Source organism: Cyprinus carpio, chromosome A15 (genome assembly GCF_018340385.1).
Source record: "Cyprinus carpio isolate SPL01 chromosome A15, ASM1834038v1, whole genome shotgun sequence".
In the NCBI taxonomy this organism is placed as follows: domain Eukaryota; kingdom Metazoa; phylum Chordata; class Actinopteri; order Cypriniformes; family Cyprinidae; genus Cyprinus; species Cyprinus carpio.
Window position 1 is genome coordinate 4,068,043 of NC_056586.1, and position 8,968 is coordinate 4,077,010.

General features: G+C 38.6%; 2 long non-coding RNA genes across 2 annotated transcripts; one reads left to right on the forward strand and one right to left on the reverse strand.

Moving 5' to 3' along the window:
- Positions 1-5,504: 5,504 nt before the first annotated feature.
- LOC122147658 lies at positions 5,505-7,299 on the forward strand. The gene is made up of 2 exons (XR_006161715.1): positions 5,505-5,592; positions 5,883-7,299. It is a non-coding gene; the product is annotated as an uncharacterized LOC122147658 (long non-coding RNA).
- A 1,121-nt stretch (positions 7,300-8,420) lies between these two features.
- Positions 8,421-8,930, reverse strand: LOC122147844. The gene is made up of 2 exons (XR_006161852.1): positions 8,642-8,930; positions 8,421-8,531 (listed from the first exon to the last, which is right to left on the reverse strand). It is a non-coding gene; the product is annotated as an uncharacterized LOC122147844 (long non-coding RNA).
- Between the last annotated feature and the right edge of the window lie 38 nt (positions 8,931-8,968).

The window sequence follows — 8,968 nt, forward strand, 5'->3', positions numbered from 1 at the left end:
GTAAATTTGGAAAAACTTGAAGGCGGTCTTTTCTATTATTTTCTCTCAACTGTCCTGCTCTAACAAACCAGCTGTGGGTACGATGAGTGACTCCAAAATGGCACCGTAGCTTTAGTCCTGCGTTAGCTTCTGGCTAACCTCCATCAGCGAGTCCTGCCCTGTCTTGCACACAATTCACAACCGATTCCACCTTTAACGACACGACTTCACTGCACCGCTGTCATGTCCGTGGTGACGTTATTAGGTTATGCCAACTGCTAATAGTAATATTATGTCGCTAACGTTAGCTACATTGCAGCTAAACGAGGTAGCAAACATCACGATATAACGCCAAAATATGAACTCACCATAAAAACCTCACAATTCACAACCAACTCCACTTTTAACAACACGACTTCACTGCACCCCGTCTCTGCCCCGCTGTCATGTCCGTGGTGACGTTATTAGGTTAAGCCAACTGCTTATAGTAATATTATGTCACTAACATTAGCTACATTGCAGCCAAAAGAGGTAGCAAAAATCACGATATACTGTAACGCCAAAATAAACTCACCATGAAAACCATGCCTAGCTTACCTGTTGCATGCAGAGGTAGGTATTTGTAAAAATATTCAGATTTCCAACCACTCCGTCTTCTTCTGTCTTCAATCTTCTATCCTTGAAGTCTTCTTCTTCTTCTACTTCTTCTTGTGCAATTTCCGCAGTTTTCCTTACATTCGTGGCAAATTGTACAGTGCAGTAATTTCATTGGCCAAAGGTTTCAGATTCCCGTGGTGTGTATTCGAATTCGCGGGAAGTGTATATCCTGACTTCCGGTACAAAAAGGCTTGACGACACACACCTTCACACACTTACCCACTTTTTGCTACCTTACGGGCCACTTTTTAGAGATGAAAAAAAAGCAATGGTAGCATCAGGGGAAGCTGCTGAGCTTATTTTAACTCCGATTTTGGAACTCCTTAGGTGGGTGTGCTCCCACCGATGGGAACCCACACCGACATAAATGTTAGTACACACACACACACACACACACACACACACACACACACACACACACACAGAGCTTTTGAAGGTAAACTCTACACTTTATTTTAATGAACACATTATAACGACTGCCTAGGCCCTTCTTGTTAAGCTTCCCCTTACCTCTTCCCCCAACTGCAGTCTCCAAAAAAATAAAAGGCATTATAAAATTATAGTTTGCAAATAGCATTTGTCCCAAACAGACTAAACAACAAATAAATGTCTGTCCAAAATATTTACTGCATTAAGCTCCACAGCCATTTCACAGCCATTTCATCTGCCTCTTTCTGCATGGTTTCAATGCTATGAATTATTTTTTGTCTTTTTGCATTGACATTTGCAATTTCTTGGTGCAGGTGTTTTCTTTTCCTCTCATTGGCAGTTTGGTCTTTCTTTTTCTTTTCATCCTCCAAGTACTGCACATATCTCATCCTTGCTCCTTTGCAGTGTGCGTCAAGATCTCTTGGCAGGACTTCATCTAGTGGCTTTCCTGCCATTGCATCCTGAACCATGCGCAGTGCTACGAGAGACCTCTCTTGAAGGTTTTCAACTAACATGTCTTTGTTGATAGAGTATCCTCGTTCCACTGCCCCTTGTCCATGAGAGAGTGTGAGCAGATGTTTAATCAGGTCCCACAAAGCTGTATATTCTGTTCTGCCACTGAGAAGATTTCCAAGAAACTTGTCCACCCTGGAAGTGTAAGCAAAATTTTGGAATTCTGCTTTATGGTGTGTGTAGACTTGTATTAAAAACATTTTGTACTGTGCAAGAACCTCATCACACTGAGGAGCAGTGTACCAACCAGCATTGAGCAAAACTTACAAGAGTTTTTGAAACATTTTTCTTGACTTATCTATGTTTGCGACCATGATCACAGGGTCAAGGGAGCTCAAGTGCCGCACAGCTGGGTACATTCGGGGACTTCTCTCCATCATTTTCTTGCAAGTCATGGAAAGGAAGGAGACATTCTTTTTTGAACAGCTGAATTTTTACAGGATGTTCCTTGAGGTTTTCAGATGCTTTTTCTAAAGTTTGCTTTGTACCAAATCCAATGTCAAGCTGTTTGAGTGGTACATGGTTTGCTTTGTCTTGAGGATCTAGTTCCTGCAGCTGGAGAGGTGTCTGTAACTTTTCCAGTTCTTCCCTTTTGATATAGCATGATAGCAAGTCTCTCATGGTTGACTGTAGCTCCTTTGCTAAACAAGGGACCATTGGAGCATCGGTCTGAAATTTTTCCAAAGATGGCTTCAGCTGTCTAGCAACAAATGCAAAAAAATGGAGCTTGGCCACAAAAAGAGGGTCTGCAGTAGCCTCCTTTACTGTGCAGTATAATGCTGATGATGGAACTTTACTTTTCGGAAGTTTCCTGTGGCTGTTGATGTTCTTCTGTAGTGTGGTTTAATTTTCGGTTTATTTCTGTTGATGTGACTTTTCTTCTACCCATCGATGAGCACAGAACATCAAAGGAAATGTTGATGTTTTGGTCATCTCAATGAAATCCTCACGTCTGGCTGGTGAGTCATGGAACAACTGCCAAAGAGCCCTCAGTACATCTCCCACCTTCCAACCTGTTTCTTTCTCTCCACTTTGAAAGCTTCCATGCACAACATGCAAAGCACAGTTTCCCAAATTTAGCAACTTTGATGCATCAGGGTCTGATTAGCTTTTGTCTTCTTGGAACAGTTTCAAGAATTTCCAATTGACCATAGGGCCATCCAAATCAAAATAGCGCACAGCTACTTTCTCTTCACGATCACACCAGTAACAGACAATAATATCCATCTGTTCCTTCTGTGTAACTTTATTAAAGCATTCATCAAATGACACAACATAACATTGTGCCTTCCTGACATCTTTAATCAACTCCTCTTTGAAATATGGGCACAAGCCAAAGGAATAAAAGGTAAGCAGATTTTGTTGCACCACATGCAAACTGATTGGCAATTTCACTGTCTGGGAACAGTTGACTAAAAATGACTGACACATCAGAGCTGGAGTTGAATGAGTAGTGTGACCTGACCATTTTGATTACCCAACGAATCTCAGCTTCAAGCACAGCTTGGCTTGAAAAGAACTTTGACAGTGTTGAGCTGCCTTGTTGGCCTTCATTTGTATTGGACACTTGAAAAGCTATGCTTCCCTGACAGCCACTTTCTACATCTACAGTGGTTACCTGTAAGTCTTTGCTTTGTCTGCAAATGTCCTGTCCTCTGCCTTCAGAAGTCATTTCCCTGAGAAAATGTGTAATTTAAAAAAAAAAAAGTTTTTCATTTGTGTAGCAACTTTTACATGGCCTTGTCCTCGTTCATGACTCTTGTGGCGAGAGACCCATGTTACCAACATCAAAGGATTTCTTGCAAATCTTGCAATATGCCCTTTGCACATCTCCTGATACTTCCCCCAGCCAGTCCCTGAACTGGGGATCTTCTTTCCATTCCTTCTTAAACTTGCACTGCCTCCCTGACATTTGTCTTGCTTATTTCTGTAATTTAAGATCAGAAGTGTTACAGATGCAATGACGGGTATAAAGCACCTTTACATGTTCTTTAGCTTTATTTTTATTACCATCTCTTTTTGCATCCTATTCTGTTCTAATTTTGTATCTGGTCATTGTACTTCATTGTCTTTTCTTTTTTGGAAAGCACACATTCTACATTTATTTTAAGTTATGTTATATATTCATATATTAACCAACTATTTAATAAAAAAATCACTAGTAATAATCTAGTGTTTTAATAAAATATCAACAAACAGTATATAATAATTGTATAAATAACGCAACAAATTTAATGTTTTAAAATAAATACAATTTAGAATAGAAAGAGGAAAGGTAAGATGCTTTAAAAATTAAACTATTACCACCAGCAGGTGGCAGCAAATAACAGTCTTAATTAATGAATCACTTGAGTCACTCTATCAAACGATTCATTCAAAACGCTTATTCATTTAGGAATGAAGAAAATGACGGTCTTCAGGAATGGGTCATGAATCATTTCTCAAACCAAATGCCGTCACGCATGCTGTAATTCGCCGTGCAGACCCCTTGCACATGCGTATCAAAATAATAACTTTACAATAATATTAACATGTAATTAAATATTACCTGCATACCAGTGAACATTTGCTGCAAACATTCGAGCACTTAATTTCTAGCACCTGAAAACCGCCAACACGAGACAGCGACATACGTCACAGGGAGCTTAAACAGCTTGAGCTCACGTGTCAAAACTCAGCATCCCTGAACAGAGTGCTTTCTGTTACGTTAATTGTTTCAACCAGTTGTCGGACAATTCTTTAATGATCAAGAACATTTAAAAACACTAATTTTCCAATTTTTTTCCAGGACAATCTATGTTTTCTCTCATTTTCCATGTGTTTTCCAGGACTGGAAAATTGGTCATTAATATTCCAGGATTTCCAGGACACGTGGGAACCCTGATAATTCAATCAAAATACGGTAAATCCTACTAAATAAGAAACAAAAATGAGTGGATTTAGCATCTGGAACTTGACAAGTTTGCCTACTGCAGCCACGACATTAGCACCATTATCAGTGGTTATGCAGGACTTTTTTTTTTTTCTCATCTAATGTTCAATCTGATAAAATGCTCTTACTAAAGAGTTTCTGCAAGTGTATCAGCAATATGGTTTTCCAGGTAATTAATACTACTTGTCAAAATTTTTGGAGCATTTCTTATAAATGCTGCATTTCTTTATCGATCTGTGAAACTGTCGTGTTTATATTTTGTTATTCGTCTGAAAGCCTGTGCCATTGTCACATGTGCCCTTTTAGTTTGCATTCTACCTTGTTTGTTTCTGTTTCCTGTGATTTGTAGTCCCTTTGTTTATTGGCAGTGTTGGGAAGGTTACTTTTAAAATGTAATGTAATGTAACCCTGGAGCCCAAGACCGGCTGCCCACTGAAGCTAAGCAGGGCTGAGTCTGGTCAGTACCTGGTTGGGAGACCTCCTGGGAAAACTAGGTCGCTGCTGGAAGAGGTACTAGTGAGGCCAGCAGGGGGTGCTCACCCTGTGGTCTGTGTGGGTCCTAGCGCCCCAGTGTACTGATGGGGACACTATACTGTCAACAAGCACTGTCCTTCGGATGAGACATTAAACCGAGGTCCTGACTCTCTGTGGTCATTACAAATCCCAGGATGTCTTTCGAAAAGAGTAGAGGTGTGACCTCGGCATCCTGGCTAAATTCGCCCATTGGCCTCTGACCATCATGACCTCCTAACAATCCCCATATCTGCTGATTGGCTCCACACACAGTAAGCTGGTGTGTGGTGGGCATTCTGGCGCACTATGGCTGCCGTCGCATCATCCAGATGGATGCTGCATACTGGTGGTGGATGAGGAGATACCCCCTGACAATGTAAAGCGCTTTGAATGCCTAGAAAAGTGCTATATAAATGTAAGGAATTATTATTATTATTATTATTTCACTGCATACTACAAAATACATGCTTTAACTGTTCAGGATAAACAAGGGACTCGTGAACAACTACCGCAAAACAAAAGCAATCGTGGATCATCCAGGAAACAACACACAGTGTTCAGATTCAAGGGTATGTAAACTTTTGTGATCCCTCTTATTTTGTTACAATTATTACAATTTTGCATATTCTGCAAATGGTATGAAATTTGTGAGCAGAACTTAAGCTTAGGATGCTTTGACAATTCAAAGTAGTTATTTTGGTAATCTAAAATACTTTTCAGTTGTAACTGTAATTTGATTACCATCCACTTAAAAAGTAACTAATAAAATACTCATACTGTATGTGACTTACAAAATACAGCAATTATTATCTGAACAAGTGTTTTTTTTCTTAGCTGTCATGTTCTCTTTTTTCAATAGGAAAAAACAAAACAATTAGAGATAATGGACGTTGGGAAAACAAATGTGTCTCGCGAAAGCATCACACACACAGTGGCAGGACCACAACCCATATGCAACCCATAACATCTTATATATTAACAATCGATATATTAAATTGTTTTATGTATATTGAAAATACACTAATTAGTATATTGTTGATTCCTTAATACATTGTAATGTATGTTGTCAATAACATTCATTGCGATATATTGATTAACATGTGATAAAATGATACTCTGTTTATGTGCGCACACATAATGTTGCCATGAATTTAACCAGACATCTGATCGTCTAAAAGTCCAAAACTTTTATTGATCTTTTCAGTAGTTTTCTTTTATACGTCACAAATATTTTCATATATGAAATGTGTAACTATGCAAACAAAGTGAGAGAAGTTTGTGTTCCGCTATATGTGAGTTTAAGCATTAACTTTTGAAATCGAAATTGAGTGTTTTAATAAAGCTATTACTTGTAAAATTGTGGTGCAGTATATATTGCAGTATGTAGAAAAATATAAGATAACAATAACAATATATATAAATATATTATTTAATATAATCGCATTATATTTTCTAATACAGTGGTTCTCAAACCTGTCCTGGAGGACCCACTGCCCTGCACATTTGCATCTCTCCCTAATCAGACACCCAATTTAGTTCTCGTAGTCTCTACTAACGAACTGATGAGTGGAATCAGGTGTGTTAGACAGTCCCTCCAGGATTTTGCAATAGCTGAATTTATTGCAAAATCAAGCAAACTCCGCAATTTTTGCAAAAGTTAACAAATTTTCATAATTGCTGCAAATTTTCTGCAGAATTTGGGCTTAGACGCGTCCCGTGACAGCATTGCAATGCACATTCAGTCAAAGAAAGGTTGTTTTTCAGTTCCAAAAATGGAATGAACAGCCTTGTGTTCTCATCATGACCAATGTACAAGAGCTACACTGAATAAACAAACCAAAAGCGTGCAGACCGTTTATCTGCTCAAACCGGAGCCTTTGGCTGATCTCGATCATGCGACCCTGAAGTACACAGCGCTGGGAGATACAGTGTGAAGAAAGCAGTCGAATTCGCCACAGAATCAACATCTCTGTTAAATCTTGTGAGAAGCATTTAAATTCAGCGCAGAATTCTGTTAAACCTACACAGATATCAGAACAAACGCCACTGATGTGGAAACCAGGAAAAACATTGTTCAATAAACACAGATCACCACCGTTCACCATTGATTTAACATACAGTAGGTGGACAACCAGAATGGGTAATACGGCCATGTGTAGCATCCGCAGCGTGTAAAAATCATTTGCAAAACTACCGCCAGGTGGTGCAAAGGGACGGACTGCAGACTGACTGTAATTGTAAAATGTTGGTTTGTAAACTGAATTGAAAGGACGAAGCAAAACAACAATTAACATTATAATATAACATTGTAAAATCCTTAAAAGCCATTAGAAAATTTACAGTGAGTTAATTTCAAAAACGTGGAATAGTCTTAGGCTACAGTCTACGCATCAAAAACTAAAAGAAAGACCTTATGCATGCCTTATGCCCTGACGATGCACATGACTCGATCATGATATATGATTTTTGAATCGTGAATCGCCGATCTTGGACAGTAATCGATTTAAAATGCTAAGAATCGAATAAATCGCGATTTCTATAGCGATTCAATGCTTTCAAAATATATACACATTAAATTACTACACGCACAAATTAATGGAGATCTTTAACAGTGTGCGTGCCTCGTGTCTATCCTTCACATGCTCCACTTTTACAGCTCGAGACTGTCACAGGATTGCGCTCGCGCTCCGTTCGTCTCACTGCAGCTGATGTGTGATGTGATCGAGTGTTTTTAAATGCTTCAAATTATATTTAGACATTACGAACGACTCTAATAAAAGTACATTTTATCAGATGTAATATATTTATTACATCTATAAGACGTCTGCTAAAGATCTGGGAATCAATCTGCTGTGTGCTATGATAAACGTCTCAGAAGCAGTTTAACATGCATTCTAATAAATGTTTTTTTGACATCTGACAGGAAACATCTTAGAGACGTATTGCAGATGAACAAGCACTCTTAAAAATACATCTTGCATATGTAAATGCAGACATTAAATAGACGTCTCTGCGATGTACATGTGTGATTAGGGTGAATGCTTTATTGTCAGGTGCTGGTGCCACCTTCTGTAGAACTTAATGGCACTGGTGCTGGTGTCCTCAACGTTAGTCTGTAGACCTACAGTGGTTCTCAAAGTCAGAAAATCATAACAGTGTTAGAAGAATGTTGTCTATGGTATATTTTCACTGCAAAACAATAAGAAATGCTACAAATATCCCCACAAATTTTGAGAAAAGCTGCAGCAAAATCGGTAATTTTAGGCCGCAAAAATCTGAAAAAAGTTCTGTGAAATCCTGGAGGGACTGATTAGATGAAGGACACATACAAAAGGTGCAGGGCAGGGGGTCCTTCAGGACAGGTTTGGGAACCACTGTTCTAATACATTCCCATATATTTTGTTTCATAAGGTAACAGCCCACTTATTCATATTTATTTGGATTCACTGTATTGTGGAGGAGTGTCTGCAGGCTGATGATGAATGGAAGAGCTGCTTGCCACAGTTGTCTGCAAAAAAAAAAACTTTTATACATACATACACATATATAATTTTTCTTTTTTCTTTTGACTACCATTTTACTTAAATTCAATTAAAATGGGAACCAAACCTTTCTTACCTCTGAGATGTTAAGATCATGAAAACGCGTGAAATCAGAGGACTGTGGTGATAAAACCTGCGCAAACTGCACCTATGGTTTTAAAAAAAAAAACACATGTAGTGTTTAATTCCTTCTTACTGTGAGATGCCATTAATGCAATAACACCAGCAGACAGTTTCAGTATTACAGTTTCAGTAGCTGAATACAAATGCAGGAGGAAGAAGATAAATGTTCCAAAAGACTTTACTCCAACACACAGGTAGAACTAATCCTGATGAGTCTGGACAATTAAACACAAATAACTGAACTAAAGTCATGGAGATAATGAGACACACACACCTAAAC